This window comes from Pongo pygmaeus, chromosome 17 (genome assembly GCF_028885625.2).
Source record: "Pongo pygmaeus isolate AG05252 chromosome 17, NHGRI_mPonPyg2-v2.0_pri, whole genome shotgun sequence".
Taxonomy (NCBI): Eukaryota; Metazoa; Chordata; class Mammalia; order Primates; family Hominidae; genus Pongo; species Pongo pygmaeus.
In genome coordinates, this window is record NC_072390.2 from 70,031,883 (window position 1) to 70,051,310 (window position 19,428).

The following is a 19,428-nucleotide window of genomic DNA, read 5'->3' on the forward strand; positions in this document are numbered from 1 at the left end:
GATAGACCTAAATTTCTGGGCAGTTAGAAAAAGGATTGAAACTACATGTTTATTTGGAAAGCAAAGCTCAACTAAAACTTCGATGTTGTTTCTCACCTGGTGGCAGTTCCTCAAGAGCAGTTTCCTCATGGGAAAAATATTTAGGTTTTTCCAAAGGGGATAGGGTTTTGCACAATGCTAGCCTATGTAAATGTAAGATCTTAGTCCTTTGATTTCCATTATACCTAGCATTCTTATTTGTCTTATGTTAACAAAGGTGCATGTTATAAACAGGAGGGACTTCTGATGCTGCTTTAAATCTGGTGTTTTTGTTTGTTTGGTTGGTTGGTCAAAGTGACTTTCACAATTAAAACCTTGAGCCTGACTCTCTCTTAGTGACTCCATTCCTTTGAGAGACTTCAAAGGAAGCTTAATAGAATCATGGCATTTGAGCAGGAAATTCAAAGGAATGGCAATCAAACAAGAGGCTTATTTTATTTTTTGAGAGAAAATTTTACAAATTTCATCCTCAGTGGTAGAAACAGTTTTGTTGGCTTGACTGCAGCTGTGATAAACAGAGCACTTCTTGCTGTTTTGCATGTAGATGTTTATGCATGACCAGGGAAGTGCTGAAGCATTCCTCGTTAACTCACACACCTACAGCTTTCATAAAATCTAAGTGAAAACAATCAATGCAAAAGGTTTGCATTCTGAGTCATATATCAGCATTCTCAACCCAAGCTCCGCATCATTTAGTGAAAATGTTGTTATTTCTTTGTAAAACATTACTATATTTTTATCTGCCTCTGTTTTTCCATAAGCATTATTTCTCCCTGCATTTAAGGAAGAATTTGGTATGATGGAAAGCACTTTATTATTCTTTTAGCTGAATAAAATTGGGTTGACTCCATTGTTTACATTTTGTATGACTGGGGCAAGGTATCTTACCTGTTTTCTACCGTAAACTGGATACAACCTCAGAGCCTTTCTCTGAAGAATGAGAAGTCAACATGTGTACAGTGCACGGGATATCATAGTGAATGCTCTATAAATAACTTAATTTCTCTCTGGCTTTTTTTTTTTTTTTTTTGGTCTCCTAACTTATCTATTCAAGCTTTTATTTCATTTTGATTCTCAGTTCTGTTTCTCAAATTTCAGATCAAGGATGCTTTAGAAGTAGAAGTAGCCTATTACAACATTCATCTTATGGGCTCCGGGAAAACACCGGGTGGGGCCACAAAGCTGAAATGATTTCCCCAAGATGAGACAGAGAGTCTCAGAGCCAACCCATGGTTCCTGATTCTAAGACTAGTGCTCTTGCCATTAAAAAACATTCAACTGTTTCTTTAACTGATTAGCAGAACTTATTTCAAGACTGCTTTGCCTAAAATTATCTGTAAGACAGTTACATAAGCGTTTAACTTTAATTTTTTAATACCAATACAGGATCTTTTCAGTTACTGGAGCTTCACTGTACTGCTATCTTTAGGGTACACGCCAATAAAAAATATTTGTCAGAGGTTATTTACAAGAAGTTCTTTTGCTACTTTGGTAATAAATTATTCTTAGATCCTTAGATCATATGCAGTATGGGCCAACCGTTAGAACAATTATCACAACCACAAACACTTCTAAAAACTGACATAGCACCTGCTGAGCAAGACTGCCTTAGGAAATTCCTTATCCATTCTTTGGCTACAATTTCCTACTATATTTTGGCCTCAGCTAATTGGACCAGAGGGTGAACACCTGACCAAAGGCAAACAATCCATTGGCTGGTCAGCATCCTATTAGGAGGCCTGAAATGAAAGCTTTGACCAATAAAAATCAAGATAACAGGGCCAATTAGATTCTATCTCAGACTAAAAGAGAGTCAAAGTCAACTAGTTTCTAACAAATGCTATGATCCACACTTCAGATTGGAGTCTGAAATATGCACCAACTTCAAGACAATTCCATGGTAAAACTGGAAAAAATTAGTCATTAAGACATTAGCCAGGATGTTAGTGGTATGAGAGGATATGAACATGCAGCCTTGAAATTAAAATACATAGCCTTTAGGCTTTCACCTAGATATCTCAACAAAGTGAACAAAAAGAATAGCGTTAAAAGTAAATAAAACATTGAGGCAGGAGGATAGCTTGAGGTCAGGAGTTTGCGATTGGCCTGTGCAGTACAGCGAGACCTCGTCTCTACATAAAAATGTTAAAATTAGATACAAATATAAGCCAGTAAATAATCTTTGATCTTAAAATTTCTAATTTGGAAAAGTGTCATTTGTATGGTGTTCTATATTATTAACGGTTTCAAACTTTAATCAGAGATATCTTTCCTTTTCAGGCAAAGCACACACCATGAAAGATACTGCTAAAAGTTTTTAATATTGCCAGTAATGTTATCAAGGTAATTAAAGGGCTTGTAATAATATTTTGTAATAATGTCTGAATATCTTAGTGATTAAATTTGGAAAAGCCAAACTAGATAGAGAATGACACTGAGAAGGGTAGATAGCACAGGGTCCAAGGTCAGGCGTGTTTCAACAATTGTCCATAGAAAGTCTTTGTTTTCATCAGGATATATGAGATGGAAAATTTCGTGATTGTGGATGAAGTTTTCTTTGTACTTTCATGAAAAACTACCATTTAAAATTTGGCAGATGTTTAAAAATGATGATTTTTTTAAAACTACCATACCAGACAATGTCATTTGTAAATCAATGTGTAATTAAAGCATTTTGAGAAGATGCCCATACCAGACCTCCAGATTTTCTCCACATTTGAGTAACTTGGAATTTGATTTTCTGCATAGCCTGTTAGCCATTTTGACTGAAACAGGACCACACCAAAAGCAAAGGCCGGTTGTTTCAGTCCAGAGATGTGCCTCCATAGAAGAATTACTTTGAAAAAAAATCTTAATAGATTTTAGGAAAATATTTTAAAATCAACTGTTGGAGAATTTAACTATTTTCAGATGAACAGTTTATTGCTTGATTGTTTTTCCCTTCTTATTCTTCCATGTGGCTTTATGCAGAAGTGATCTGGTTGTAAAATATGAAGAGATGACAATAAACTCATTTGGCATTATTTGGATCAAGCAGCTGGTTGACTTAAATCAGTTATATCACTTCTCTCCACCTCCATGCCAAGCACTGGTCCAGGCCACCATCTCCCTCACCTGGGTTACTACAGCAGCTCCCAGCTGGTCTCTCTGCTCCTCTTCTCACTTCTCCAATCTATTCTCAATGAAGAAGCGCAAATGAAAAAATATTAATTGTATCACATCACTCGCCTTCATTCATTTAATGAGCCCTAATCACAACTCTTTAGCTTCCTGCCACATTCAGAGTAAAACAATTTCCCGTTCTGGCTTTTAGGGCCATCCTTGATCTCGCCCCTGACTCTCTCCAATCTTGACTCCTCTTTCCTTGGGTCACAATCCTCCAGCCCCACTGGGCTCCTCTCATTCCATCCCTGGAGCACACAAGCTTTTCCTCACCTCAAGGCTATGCACATGTTCTTTGCTCTCTCTACTGATGGTCTCTCCCTCTCCTCTTCTTTTTTTCTCAAAAAGAAACTCCTCTTCTTTTCAGGATAATGTCAACTCTTCAAGTAAGCCTTTAACACCCAGCTAAAAGATCCCATCCTTCTCAGTCCCTTGCTGGTTATCTTCCCAGTGCATATCACATTAAGAATGGCTCTATTGCTTTATTGTGTGTTATCCATGGCAGCTGACAAATGTCTGTCCTCTTAACTCGTATCTTTCCAGCATCCAGCAGAGTGCCTTGCCCATGGCAGGTATCTAATAGGTATTTTTTGAATTAATAAGTGAATGAACAAATGATATTTTCCTTTCTCAAATCTTTGTCATCAATCTAATCTGAAGGTTGGGGATATTCTAAATATAGTTTAAATAGCCTTATATTTCTTATTCTCAGAAAATTGCCAAGATATACTTCTGGGGCTGAGTGGCTAGACCTGTTTTCCTATGGGAGGGTATGGGGATTCTAGCCATGTGAGATAGCCCATATTTTCCATCTTGTGTCATGCCAGCACTCAGCAGTTTTTATCCCAGTCTTAGTGTAGCCCTGAAATCATGGGAGAATATGAATACACTGAAGTTCAGATGGAGGGTGGCTCAGAGTAGGTTCCCTGGACTAGACCCCAGCAACTAAAATCCAACTAGTCAGACCAATGGCAAATAGGCACCTCCTGGGCACCATGCAGGTTGCTACAAAGAACTCAGGTTGAGTTTAGGAGCTACTCAGAGGAACCTGGAACACAACACTGCATCAGCCTGGGAGAACACTTTCAAATGCTGAGAGCTTTCCTTACTCCAGGGGCATGTTTGTGAGCTATACTATCCAACCCCCTAATCCTTCATACTTGGGGAGATGTAACTCTGAATGGCACTACATAAGCTCTTTCTATCTAGTGGATATAGACTGAGATCTTCTATGGGCAAATCATTTTCTAAAGAGATATGTCATTTCATAGTTTCTTCCTAGATTTGAGGGGATGATGCTATCAATTGTCCCTTGGCCTTCAGAAGAGAGTAGCCTAAGTTGAAGAGTTGCTTTTGTCATGCTAACCAACAGCCAAAGCAGCAGGAATTGAGTGATCGAGGGGAACTTCAGGCAGCCCAGGAGGTACAGGAGTTTATATTCTCTCTCTGTGGTCTACTGAAAGGACTTTCTTATACGTACACCCCCAGGGGAGTGGATAGAGTTTATCACATAAACTCCTCTAGGGAAGATTACTTAGGTAAGACTGGAAACTCAGAGAATCTGAGTAGGGCCAAAAGCCAGAAACTGGTGCTCTGAATTATAATCCAGATGTCCGGTGGGAAATGCAGCTTGGGAGAGACCTACACAAAAGTCCTCCAGCGTTTTTGTAGTTTTTTGGATCATTTACTTTAACAAGCTCTTCCCCCACTGCACTCCCACCTCTACCTTTGTTTGTTCAACCTTTCCTATATTGACTTTAAATTAAAAATAAATTTTACAAAATGTAACACAATAGAGATTCGATGGCTAAGTGATCACACAGCACTTGCCCTGAAGAATGAAACAATTAAAATCCCATCAGTCTTGATAACGTTTTGTATCGTAATGCTAGACTTCCTGTTGCTTTGACCTCTCTCCTTCCGGCATCCTGTCCGGGGACAGAAATGACACCACAAAGGTTTCCTGTGCCTGTCCTCTCCACTTCTGACCCCTCACTACATCCTCTCCCCATCTATTTGGAGAGCAATGATTTGGTTCCTTTGGAATTCCTCCCAGTTCATATATTTGATGACACTTGTTGCTAATTTGGGATGCCGACAATGCAGGCAAAAGCCCAGGCTGAGCTCATACCAGCCTTTAGCCTCCTACGCCACTAGCATACTGGCAAATTGGAAATGCAATATTCTTAGCTAATTTTGGTCATAATTTGTTGTGGGATCCCTTCTCACTGCAGTCTTCTTGAGTATCCTGGATATCTGAAATAAATTAATATCTTAAACTCTTTTAGATACTTTCTCTGTGCCCACTCATTTTGAAAACACCCCTTGAAGTATCATAAATCAGCGTCCTCCTGTGCAACTGTGGGAAGGGTCCTCTGGACAGAGGCTGAGGTCAAGGACTCCAAGTCTGGGACCAAGGAGCTACCATCTTGCTATTTGCCCTGGTGCCATCGGAGCCTTCCTTTTCTTCCTCAAGCATCTCATGTCTGTAGAATTAAGATTTCAGCCCATTGCATAACAGCCAATGGCCATGCTTAATGCTGTGGTCTGCAAAGTATTCAGTACATTGTTGCCAGCCAGAAGATATTAAGTAGAAGTCATGACCATACTACCATAGAATAATAATTAGAAGAAGATGAGTCCTATTGCCTTCATGGTACTCTCCTCCCCATAATTTAGCAGCTGATGGGATTGGGAAGCCAGGCCAGGTACAGAAATGGGGCCCCAGGTGCTGTCTGCATACCTTCCCTGTACCAGGAGGCCTTGGTTCTGAGCCCTGTGCTGTCTGCCTGCTGGCCAGCTGCCTGTGGACACCCACAGATGCCCCCCTGCTGCTCCAGACACACCACTGGAATTTATTCCCAAATAGCACATGTTGGGTTCACATTTTCATCCTCTTCCTTCTTAAGGTGAAATCTCCCATTTTTTCCTCTACTGAGAGACCCTGCTAACTTACTTTATCTGAATCCACACCTGAACATGATCACTAACCTTTCAGAAGCCAAAAATTAATTACTGGCCTTGCCCAAATCTGCATATCCAGAGCCTAGAAGTGCTAGAAGTATTTTGCAAAGTGCCTGGCACAGAGAAGGCATTGACTGTGTGGCTTACTGAAGGGAAGGAAGAGACAGAGACAGGAGAGGGAGTAGGAAAGAGGGAGTGAGAAACATTCTAAAACCCAGAGACATTCTAATGTTAAGCCTTCCTTGGGTCATTCCAAGCCTTTCAAAGAGACCTAAATCTAAGAGAAAACTATAATTTTACCACCTTATGTTGTTATGTGCTTTTATGACTATCAAAGATATGGAGATGCCAGGAAGAACAGATTGACAATAGCAGCAACAATAGCAGTACCTAAGAGTTATGAGAACTTTTTGGGAGGCAATTTGAAATCTTTGACATGCGTGGACTCATTGAATTTCCAAAACAGTGTCATGGATATAGTGAGTAATACTGTTATAGCTATTTGATAGATGAGCAGATGGAATTTAGAGAGATTGAGTAACGTAACAGTTAGGAAGTTGGAGGGGGTGGTGTTGAATTAGATGTCACATCTACTTAGGGATTTCTTTAGGTCTTCTCTGAAGATTCTATGACCCTTCTCCATGGTTCCAAGTTCTCAGAATGTGAAGAAGGCAGGCTCAGTGTCATCTTTTCCTGCTGTCTTAACTTGAATGCTTTATGATTTGATACCCGAATCCTCTTTGCAACTCTACTTTGGCTGAGATCTCCTGGTGTCCAGCATACCTGTCTCCCTAATCCCACAGCCTCCTGAAACAGCCACGTTCCTTCCCTGTATTGCCTCCTCATCTTTCAGTGGGGGGTGACAACAATTCAGGCTCTTTCAGTTGGGTGCCATCAAGGCTTTTCTGAGTTGCTGCTATGGAGACAAAGCACAGGTACCGTTTCCATTTGCCACCAATTGCTATTAAAAGACAGGCACGGGATGGGAGCCCAAGATGTTCAGTGAATCAACCTGGAACTTACCCCTTTTTGAAAATTCTAATAGAGGGTAATTCATGCATGTTTGTTGGTGAGCCATCTGCCTCAGGGACCGAGCACAGGTTAGATAATTAAACTCAACCTGTTCCTGCATGGCTGTCTGACTTACCATTTACCTCATTTCAGACTACTCGCCTCCAAAAACCCACTCTCCAAACTGGTTAACTCATTGTTCCCCCAAAACACCTGTCCTGCCTTCTTATTTTTACTCATGCCATCCCATCCACCTGGAATGCCCCTACTTTACTCTCCCTCTCCAGATCCTTATCATTTGCTTCACAATATGTTCCCCAATCACCTTGCTTACACTGATCAGTCTCTCCCTTGGATTCCAATAGTAACAAATTCTATATAATTTGTCTGGTAATTAATCATGTGCTGCCTTACAACATTCTACTCTTACCTTAAACTGTTATTTAAATCTTTAATTTTAACATAACTGTTACCATATGTTTGTCTTATTTCCTTAATTGGAATATGAGATCTTCAAAGGCAGGAGATATATTATATAATTGTATCCCCTTTAGTACTTGGTATGGGGCTGATTATTCATTTTTCTTTATTTTTTTCCTTTTTTTTGGCAAGTGGACAGCCAAAATTATAAAATTTCAGCCAATTACTTTGGTAATAATAGATTAATAATAGTGAAACACGTATGAATGAATGGAGAATGTGAGATACTTTTTAACCCAGAGAATTGAGGAATGAGAAGGAACAAGAGGACTTTTAGGAGTCCACTGGCCAGATCTCTTTCAGGAAGCCTTCAGTCTGCTTCCTTCCTTCCAAATGAAGACATATAATTCTAGAAAAATGCCTCCATAATTCTTCGCTTGTCTCTCTTTTTCTCTTCCCCAACCCTTCCACCTTGCAACATGCATACTTTATTTCTTCTCTTTTCCTTTTCTCTTGAGTCCTCATAAAGACATGCCCTAATGCTTTTTTACTGTGGCTGTGACATCTTCCTCTGCTACTCAAGGCCAGGGACTTTGAACCCTCATTGCACAAAGAAATAATTAAAAAGACCCTAATGAAATTAGTATATGTGGTAGACAGCCTCTGTGATGACCCCCAAGGACCCCAGACTCCTAATATACACACCTCTTTAGAGACACCTTCCTCGAGTGTGGGCTGGAACCAGTGACATGTTTTTAACAAGTGGAAAATAGCAAACGTGATAGTATGGCACTTTCCAGATAAGTTTCCAAAGAAACTTTGGTTTCTGTCTTGCCTGCCTTCCCTGCCTCCTTTCTCTGAGCCTTCCCTCTAGGGGAAGTTCCTCTAGGGAACAACAACTCATATGTTGTGAACAGCCCTGGGGAGAGACCCATGAGGCAAAGAACTGCCAGTCCAAGGGCCCTGAGGTCAGCTGTGGGAATGAGCTGGGAAGAAGATTCACCCCACTTGAGTCCTCACAGCCCTGGCCAACACTTCATGGTAGACCCTGAGCCAGAGAACTGAACTACGCCAACGAGATTCCTGACCCACTCTAGCTGTGAGATTGAAAACATTAGCTGTTTTAAGCCACCAAGTTTTCAGGTAATTTGGTATACAGAAATAGATAACTAATACAGTATTTAATTATGGTTAACCTTTCAGAAAACAGCCAGGATCATCTGAATGACTCTAATGATATTTATAACATTTTCCTTTTGTAAGCTGGAAAAACATAGACGGTTCATTTCAGACACAATAATTGAGTTGATACTAAGTGGTTGGTCCAGTTGCTCCAAGTTCTATTGTCCATCTTTGATCACAGTGAGTCTGGCTGATGATTAGCAATAGATCCAGAGCCGGGCCAAGATTTCACAGCTAGATAGATGTCTGATAAACTAAGCAGTGTGGAACAAATCACTTAACCTGCTCTAATTCTCAAGGTGATCAGGGAAAAACTGGTATCCTCAGTGGCTTAGTCTCCAAAGTTCAGCAAAATTCTAATAATTACTCAGGAAAGAACTAAGCTTTTGCTTCACTATTTGAGATTGTACCTTCCCTAGTCAGGATAAATCTCACTTGTTTAATGGACAAACTGGGATCAGCAAACCATAGCTCATAGGCCAAATCTACACCACTGCCTGTTTTTGTAAATAAGGTTTTATTGGGACATGGCCACACCCATTTTTAGATATGCCTGTCACTGCCTTTGTACAGCAAGGACAAAGTTGAGAAGCTACAACAGAGTCAGTGAAAGCCACAAAGCCTAAATTTTTTATCACTTGACCCTTTGCAGAAAAAAATGTGTTAGTCCCTGCTCTAAGACAGTGAATTGCAAACTGTATTTGAAGGAGCACTGTTTCTACAAAATGACATTAAATGTTACGTGGGAAAACAATAGATAGGTTCCAAATGTTGGGAAATACCAGGTCATACAAAGTTAAACAAGTTGTTTGCTGCAGAGCTTCTCTGAGCTCTTACTAAATCTCCAAGAGGAGGACATGGAATGCTGCATGTTTTACAATTTTTTTGACCATAAAGCTCTTCCTTTCAGAGAGCATCCCAAGAGACTAGTGTCCAATTCCCTGGGAAATGCTATTCTAGTGCTATGAGAGCAGCAGTTTTCAAAGCATTAACTTTGCAAAATATGGAGTAGACATAAGCATCACCAATTTTTGACTTTTAAAAACATCCACAACAATTGGAAAATACACAAGGAAATGGCCTCACTAATCGTGAGCTCAGTACACAACGGACATTTGGAAAGTCAGATAAATATAAACATAAAGTTGCTTGCTAGTAGCAGGCTCTGTTTTTGCAGAGCCAGACACGCTCAAAAAAAATCTTAAAGTTGAAAGCAGAACAACCTGATATTTTACTTCAGTAGGTCTCAAATTTTCTACCACAGAGCCGCCATATTTCATGCCATGAGGTCTCTGCCTGGGAAGAAAGAGGGTCTAGGTTTTAACAGCCAATTTGGGGAAAAATATGGGTTTTACTACTAAAATTTACTAGTCCAACCTTTGTTCTAGAAATCAGGAACACATTTCTAGAGGGCCAAAAAGATAATGGTCACAGGTAGCCAGCCATGGACCAATGACCAAGGTTCAGACCCATGTTATAACTTTTCCCCCCACCGTACTATCCTGCTTGTGGCCTGTGGGACACATTTTCTGGACGACTGGCCAGGCTAGGGGCCTAGCCCATAAGCTTGGGAAACTGCTAGCTTACTCACAACCTTGTCTAAATCAGCACAGGATAGGGGAAAAAACACCAGAAAGAGTTTAGTGAGTTCAAATGAAGACAATAAATTACAAAGTAGGATGGAGAGTGAGATGTTTCCTATTGTCTCAGAACCATGGTCAAAGTCCAAAGGTGAGCTTGAGTTGTTGGTGATAAACATGTCTCCATAAGGTTGACTAGAGGCTCTATCTCTGAACTATCCCCAACGAAATTAAGAAAAGACTTCAGTTGGGGATGGGAGAGTGGTAACATAAAGCTGCTTGCTAATAGCAGGCTCCGTTTTTGCAGAGGCAGCCACATTGAAAAAAAATCTTAAAGTTGGAAGGAGGACAACCTGATATTTTACTTCAGTAGGTATTTGGTAAAGTGCATGCTAGTGAAGAAAGTTTTTTCTGTCATGTCTTTGTAGTTGTGGCTGGTGGTGGTGCCTCTCTCTCCTCAAAACCAAGTAAGGCAATCTCCAAGGGAATCCTGAATAGATGCTGAAGGTGACTCTAAGAGAGGTAGGCTGGCTGGATACATGCTAAACTGCAGATTTTGAGGTCTTCTCTGATGACAGGAGTGGGGCATTGAGAGAGCATACTAGGAAATGAGGGGTAATGCACACTATCCTTTTTATTTCTTGATGCCTGCTAAGGTGAGAGGAGAGATGGGTGTGTACTAGATATATGTCACCTGGAGTTTTGGGAAGGTGCATATTTGAGTATAGAAAATAGTGTTCACTTAAAGACCAGAGATTCCTGAAGGTAGTTGCTCTAGGTCAGTAGCCCAAGACAGCAATGGCTCATCATGCAATATACCTGGAAATGAGATATGGGCAGCCCCATCCCATTTCAAGGCTCTGTGGACCTGGGAAATACAAAAGAGGACTCCAGTGGCTCCCATAGCTCCGTGGGAAGCAACATGGAAGCTGATGATAAGAGCCACAGAACGATTCAGGATAGCCACTGGACCAAGCAACGGGAGACCCAACACAGACAAGGAGTTGGAGATGTTTATCACTGCTCAAGGCCAATATACAACTGCCCTCTCTGGTGGAGGTGGAAGTTCCCAGTGATAGAGGGGGCCAAGATGAAGCTGAATGCTGTCTCTCAAACACACCACTTCTATGGAGGCTGCCAATGAACTGAGAGCACTAACCTCAGAAAGGACTGGCCTGAAGCAGAGCTCGACCAGGACAGCTTCCTCCCACCACACACCAGTCCATCTGTTTCTCATCTGCTGACCATGCCACGATGGGCCAGAATAGGATCCAGGAGGCTTCTGAAGTCTAAAGAAAGGAGTTCAAAGAGAGAAGGAAAGATGTAAGTACACGAAGAACAAACCACCAACCTTCAAGCCACTGGAGTCACAGACTGGGGGAGTCAACACTTGTGGGGGAGGACACAAGCTCTGAATCTGATTTGAGACTGAAGTATCAAAATACATAGGACGGAGTCTTAAATAACAAAGTGAACTGTTCTAATAACCAAAAGTGACAGGAAAGTTAGAGGAGCAGGCCAAATTGCTGTTAAAGGAGTTACTTTCCAGCAGGAAAGGTGGGTCAACATATCCTTGTTGAAGGGGCTGTCATTGTATAAGTGTAAAACTGTTTCATTTTTATACCCATAACATGTTGAGACTCCCTAATAAATTTGTTACATAAGGTAAACACTTTGGACAGAACTTTAATGCTTTCATATTTCTAATGCTTTTCTTCCAAAGGATTCTGAAGGCAACATGCCAATATTTTCACCATTCTGCAAATTAGCACACGGAGAGAGTGGTGTTGGTTATCAAAGGGACTCAATCTATCTACAGCCTTCTGTCTCATACTCATATCATGAGGCGGCTTACTCCCCCTCAGACCCAAATGTGATCCGTTTTTAATTGGGAACAGAACTTTTCAATTCTTGAGCCCAAAACAAATTAAAAAGTAGAAGGAGGAGGAGGGGAAGGAAAAGAAAAAGGTTTGCTTTTCCCCTAATTTGAGAATCTGTGATTTCTCACTGGTTTTATCAGTACCAAGATTTTTTTGTTTTGTTTTGTTTTGTGGGTTTTTTTTTTAATGATTCCTTTCTTTTTTTTTTCACAGTTCTCTATTCAAGACTAAATTTATCTGCTTTAAAAAATCCATCTGGCTTTTGTGTTATGGAAGCCCACACAAGCCTGCACCAACCGTTCTAGAAGCAACAAAGAGTTATCAAATGGAGTAAGTTTCAAATGAAGGGACAGCAAGTTAATTAAGGCCTGAGTTTCTTAATAAGGAATGAAGCACAGTGGAGACTTGAATGATGCCAAAACACATGAAAGTTTCAAAGACTAAAACAGTTTGTGAGGAAGAAAAAAAGAAGAAGTGACTTGGCCAATTTTTTAGGTTCTACCCCCAAAATAAATATATCTATTCCCATTTGTATCAACAGACAAATGTAAATATCACTCAAAGAATCTCAAACTAACATTAACATGAGAATGAAATATAAATAATTCTGAACATAAAGCCTAAGTATAAAACATACCAAAATGTAAATATAATAAAACTGGGAATAACAACATTGCATTACGTTGATTGTTAAGAGATTGTCACTGGTTTTCTTCAGAAACTTTCGGCAGATTTTCCTCTTCTATACTATTCTTGACAAAGTTTAATTTCTTTCAAGCAATGGATGAACAATGTCCAATAAAGTGAAACCTTTCTGCAAAAAAATTATTTTGTTCAAGTGATCCTGGTGCTAATGAGATGTATTGTTATTAGGCTTTATTTTTAATATTTTTATATCAATGTTAATGGGCAAGAAAAATGAGGAAAATCTCTTAGTAAAGATCAATATATTTCTAAGTTATTGGAAAGCCTGTAGATTTAAAATGTGCATAATATATTCCTGCTATACTGGCATGATCTAGGGAGAGGCCCTACTAAACTAAGAATTAAGGAATCTGAAAGCTCATTTCAATCCTGCCTCAGATGTTTTCAGGGAGATGCTTTAGCACATGGTACCTCAGTTCACTCCTCAGAACAAGAAAGCTGTTGATAGCCACACCAAATCCTGCATGCCTCTGGGAAATGAATTAAGAATTCATGTGTGAAATGTTTCTTTGAATTTTATAATGAAATGGCATCTTATAATTGTATGATATGGCAAAGTGAAATCAGGGTGTGGTTATGTTGAAACGTTTCTGTTTCTTTGGCTAAACCAAAGATAAACAAGCAACTTTTTCTGAAAGCAGACTTCCTTGGGGGAAAATCAGATTGTTGCAAATTATAGAAAGGGAGAGAAGACAGGGAGATGGATGGAGAATTTTGAGGAGGGCATAGACCAGACAGGCTCAAAAAGCTCAGTTACCATCCTGTTAAAATATAACCCACAAAATGTTACACCATAGCATTCTTCACAGCCATCTGCTTCTGCCATCAACTTTGATTCCCACAAACAGATTTCAAAAGTTGAATCTGGCCCTCAGTGAGTTTAGGAACATTCAACAGGACTATCTGTATGTGATCAGAAAATTCACCAACTCTCTATTCCTGTCTCCAGAAACAATCTATCTCTCATCCTTTCCAATTAAGACATAACATGGTCTTATAATTCCTTGTAGCTTTTCACATCCTTCACACGGCCTAGCAGAAAATTTAAATATAGTTTGCACTCCCATCCTTTTCTCTCCATCTCCACTTCCACCCCTGCCCCCAGGCCTGCCGTGTCAAGTCATCTTTCCTCAGCTGGATGACTGCAATAGCCTGCTACTGGTTTCCTGTCCTCCACTCTAATCTCTTTCCCACAGCCACAGTGAACTTTGTCCAAAGGAAATCAGATTGTGTACTCCCCTGCTTAAAACCTTCCAATGGTTTCGCATTGCACTCTAAAAAAAAAAAATCTAACTCCATATAATAGCTGCCAAGACTTTATATGTCAGTTAGTCATTGCTGCATAACAAACCACTCCAAAACTCCATGTCATAAAACCACAACAATTATTTATTTCTTATGTATCTGCTTAGCTGGTATAGGCTGGATGTGGGCTTATGCACGTATCTTTGGGTTGGTTTGGGTTCCATTTCACATATTTCTCCTTCTCTTACCTGCAAACCTTATGCTAATAAGCCAGTCTTTTAATGAGGATTTTTTTTTTTACAATATTGACAGGCAAGCATGATCTGGGAGTGGATTTACCCACTAGGCATACAAAGCACAATGACTAGGGCCTGCAACACTTTTAGGAGTCCAGGTAATTGCTTTAATTTTACATTATTTTAAAATCAGGAGGGAAACTTGAATACAATATTAATGAATATTTACAAATAAATTCACTAATATATTTGTCTTTATACCAATGCAGTTTTAAAATATATTTTTGAATTTTCTTTATGGAGGAAGTGGCCTGGAAGGTAAAAATGCTGAGGACCACAAAGCTCATAATGCAGCCTTGCACAATCCTAGTTAATCAAATTTGAAGCCTAGAAAACTGATTGTTGGTTCTGTGTTCTCTTACTTAAGTAAGCCATGGAACATCATGAAATGTCAATTTCCTCCCTAAAATAACACAGCGGTAACTGGCAAGAGATTCGCCTATCCTCTATAAAAGTAGAGTACCCCAAACACTGGGTGATTTCTCCTTATAGTCATTAATTTGCTCTACCCTGGAACTCTTGGCTGGTTTTGCTTATTATGAGAGACACAATTTTAAAACAGTATTGTTCTAGGTCTGTCATTGCCACCATGGGTCATAATATAAAGGAACAATATGGAGAGTTACTTTAGTCCTATGCAAAGAACAGAGGAAGACTCTATTCTCCAAAGGTTTATACCACTTTCCAGGAGTCTCCTTTACATTTTAATTCTATAGAAGTCCCATTCATATTATCAATTCTATTAGGTTTATAGAAATCTAATGCTGGCCAAACATCATGAGACTCAGAGGGGACGCAAAAATAGAAGTTACTCTTTGAAGAAGAGAAGCAAAACGATTCTTCCTCTGTAAAGATAATTAGTTTCGGTTCAAAAGTAAGAACTTTCTTTATCTTGCATAGTCTTGTCATTCTCACAAGAATAAATGTGCTTAGTGACCATCTATATATATAGTTATTCCATCCATTTTAAAAGAAGCTGTGTAATTTTTTTAGATCACTGTACATAATACATTTCAATGTTAACTGTGTCCTTGTGAAACTCTAAATTAGCTTTATAATCGTTAAAGTATTTTGACATAATTCTTTGCTTTTTTAATGGATAGTTAATTTCCTGTTTCCATGTAACCCTTGATGACTCTGTGAAAGCTTGGATTACTTTTCCTCTCTAGTTCCCAAACCACAAATGGGAAAAACTGCAATCCTGCAGTGGCCACATCAGCTACCTAAATATTTTCACAGATTCTGAGATCTGTTTCCTTGCTGAACTGGGAGAGAAACTTTCATGGCATTTTACCCTCTGGAATATAAAATTAATTTAATCTTATCTTTGTTTACATATACTTCTTGGTACACAGCAGTCCTAAAATACCTCCATGGACTCCATAACAATATGACTTTTCATGGGCTCCACTTTTGGGGTGTCCATGTGTCTTGTGGCCCATGAATTGTAGAAAGCATTTCTTCTTCCCTAACTCTGAATCTCATGCCTAAAATTTCCTAAACTTAGGCCAGTCATCTATTCATCCCTTCATCATACTTCTGAGCATGACACTGAGATACATCTTCAAATAATACAGAGGGAGATTTTGGAACGCCCAAGCGTGTCCTCTGTGACATTGACTCCTGGGCAGGAAGCGTGGGTGGCCCGCTTAGGGTCACCTGTCAGGGTGTCTGGTCTAAAAGAAAAAAGGAAGAACAGGCTTGAATCTCAGCAAGGCAGCCTCTTCATCTCAGCTGTCTCTTTCACTCTAAGGAAGGGGTCTCTGATTTACCTGGTGGAACTAAGGTAGTGGTTGTCAAAGACAGGCCCTGAGCCAACAGCGATAACATCACCCGGGAACTCACTAGAAATGCATATTATTGGGCTTCACTCCAGACTTCCCAAACTGGAAACTCTGAGATGGGGCCCACTGAACTGTGTTTTAACAATCCCTTCAAGTGATTCAAGTTTGAGAATCACGGGACTAAGACGTTTTTATTAAAACTGAAAGTTGAACCCACAAATTTTTCACTTGGCCCCACCAAGGCCTTATTCAAATCTCTGCTTCCTGGTCCCTATTAGATAGCTCTGTTGCAGGTGGTCACTGCAACCTCTGCCTTCCTGGGGCACAGGTAGTGTCAGAAAAGGATCCTTATAAGATGCATGCAAAGTCGGCTTCATAAGCCTCCTGTATTTCCATTCAGGACTTCTATCCTTCAAATTCCCTTCATGAGTTTATGTTGTGCTCACAAACAACCCCCAAATCTCAGTGGTTTAAAACCACAGGGATTATTATCAATCATACCACATGTCCAGTGTGAACCAGTGGGAGGAGGAAACCTCTGTCCATCACGGTGATCCCCACTGTGGGACCCAGGCTGGTACCAACTCATATCTTGCCTGTGAATGTGGCAAAGGAAAACAGTATGGCAAGGTACAGAGTGGCTCATCAAACTTCTGTTCAGAAGTGATACACAACACTTCCCCTCCCATGTCATTGGCCAAAGCAGATAACAGAGTTATGCCTGGTCTCAATGGGGCACTAAAGTTTAATCCTCCCCCAAGGAAAAGAAGTGTCTATTGCCAAACAATACTGCAATCTTACTCCATCCTTCAAGGGGCTATACCATCAATGTAGAATTTCAGACTCCATGCTGGACAATGGAAAACCGTGTTTGTGTGTGTGTGTGCACACATGCACTCACACACGTGCACACACATGTGTGTGATGTTGAATGGATCCAGGATGAAGAGGGATTCTCTGGGAAACCTACTTCCTGTTGGCTCTCAAGCATAGTCATTGGGCCAATTTCATAAAGGACAAAAAACAGTCACATTGATGGAATGCCATCTAAGTGCTGGCTACTATGCCAGACCTTTTCTATTCATATTCTCTCTCAAGCTTCACAGAAACCTTATGCAGGAGAGAAAGGAACTAACCTTGTTCAAAGAAGCCAAGGCCCAAAGCAATTTAGTAACTTTGCTGTAGTGACAGAGGATGTGGTAGCACTAGGATACTAAGTTCATGAGTACCCACGAAGCTGGATCTACTCCCAGGAAAATACAGAGCTGAAGGGGAGACATCTCTCTCCCATGTAACAAAGAGAATAATTGATTCTTCTGCTGACCTCCATGTTTCTGGTGATCCCCACTGGTGCAGAATTGGCCTCTAGTCATGGTGTACAGATCAGTCTTAGTCCAATGTGATTATTACAGGTTGAACATCCCAAATTCAAATCCAAAATCTGAAGTTATCCAAAATGTAAAACCTTTTTTTCTTCTTTAGAGACAGGTTCTCACTCTGTTGCCCAGGCTGGAGTGCAATGTGGTGTGATCAAAGCTCATTGCAGCCTTATACTCCTGGGCTCAAGTGATCCTCCTGCATCAGCTTCCCAAGTAGCTGGGACTACACATGCATTTAACGACATCCAACTAATTTTTAAATTCTTTGTAGAGATGGGGTCTTGTTATGTTGCCCGGGCTGATCTTGAACTCCTGACCTCAAGCAGTCCTTCCACCTTGACCTCTCAAAGTGCTGGGATTATGTCTGTGAGCCACAGTGCCTGGCTAAAATTCAAAACTTTTTGAGCATCAATATGATGCACAAATGAAATACTCACTGGAGCATTTCAGATTTCAGATCTTTAGATTTGAGATGCTCAACCAGTATAATGTAAATATTACAAAGTTTAAAAAAATTCAAAATATTTCTCATCCCAAGCATTTCAGATAAGGGATGCTTAACTTGTACTATCAGAGTGAAGCTGTTTCTCCCCTATGAATACACATTTTCAGGATTTTAATTGAGAAAGCAGTTCTTCAAATAAAAGTAGAGAAAACTTTGTTATTCTTACTAATGAATATCAAGAAGTCTACTCAAATCTAGAGTGTCCCTAGATGAATGAAACCAACAAACTAGTTTAATGAAACCATGAACTCTGCCATTTTAGAAAAATAAAATAAAATAAACCATACTTTATAGCTTTATTTGAGGGAAGTCCTTTGATTTATATTATTAGTGGTATATCAAAAGAAAACTTCTTTGGCTGTATTTCACTTTCAAAAGCATTGCACAACAAGCAGCAATAATGCACATTAGAGTATATCACTGGTGCAGAAACTAAGAGGCAAGGATATCCAAAAAACAGAACCCTGCAAATCAGGTAACAAGCAGCTAACTTTGTCAACTCAATCCAAAAGTGCTTACCTCACTCAGAAATGGCACCAAAGCCCTTCATGCAAACGCATCACGAAATTATGTCGATGTGATGCTGAACTCAGCAGCTCCATCAGCAGGACACCAGCTGACTTCAAATGTCTCCCAAGAACACCATGAGCTAATGACCATGAATGCTATCCAGGGTCAACCCCACAGCATCCCAGGAGACAAATACCAAAAGCCCAAGAAGAATGTAATCTTTCAAAGAGTGAGTCACACTCACTGAAGTGGCTATATGGCATAGAGACAACTAAATATTTATTGTTCTGTAATGTTCAAACTGTCACCATTAGAAAATAACTTCTAAGAAATTTGTTGGTTTTTATTACCAAGCCCATTAGAAGTACACTTGGAAGAGAAAAAGTCTTACTAAATGAGGAGAAATGCCACAATAACACAGTATTGTAGTACAATCATGCATTTTTCATTCCAGCCCTAGGAGTGACTTGTGTTAACATAATATGAACTTGGAAGATCTCAGATATAAGTTATGGAGCTAGCATAATCTCCAAGTCAACTGCCTATAACATACTCACTTCTTTACAAATTCTGTAAGAATGATAAATCCAGCCTGACTTTAATTACTATGGTATCTTTCTATATTTTCAATAACATACATATATAAATCCTAAAATCCAACAAATAATAAAGCAAAAATCACTGAATACACATACAGTTTTAGGGAACACTCTGAACTGGCTGATAGTCCTATCATCAGCTTGTTAAAATCTACAAGCTCAGACTA

General features: G+C 39.8%; 1 long non-coding RNA gene across 1 annotated transcript; it reads right to left on the reverse strand.

The window, feature by feature from the left end:
* Positions 1 to 450: 450 nt before the first annotated feature.
* LOC129018683 (uncharacterized) lies at positions 451 to 18,858 on the reverse strand. The gene is made up of 3 exons (XR_008495412.2): positions 18,672 to 18,858; positions 11,518 to 11,647; positions 451 to 3,211 (listed from the first exon to the last, which is right to left on the reverse strand). It is a non-coding gene; the product is annotated as an uncharacterized LOC129018683 (long non-coding RNA).
* Between the last annotated feature and the right edge of the window lie 570 nt (positions 18,859 to 19,428).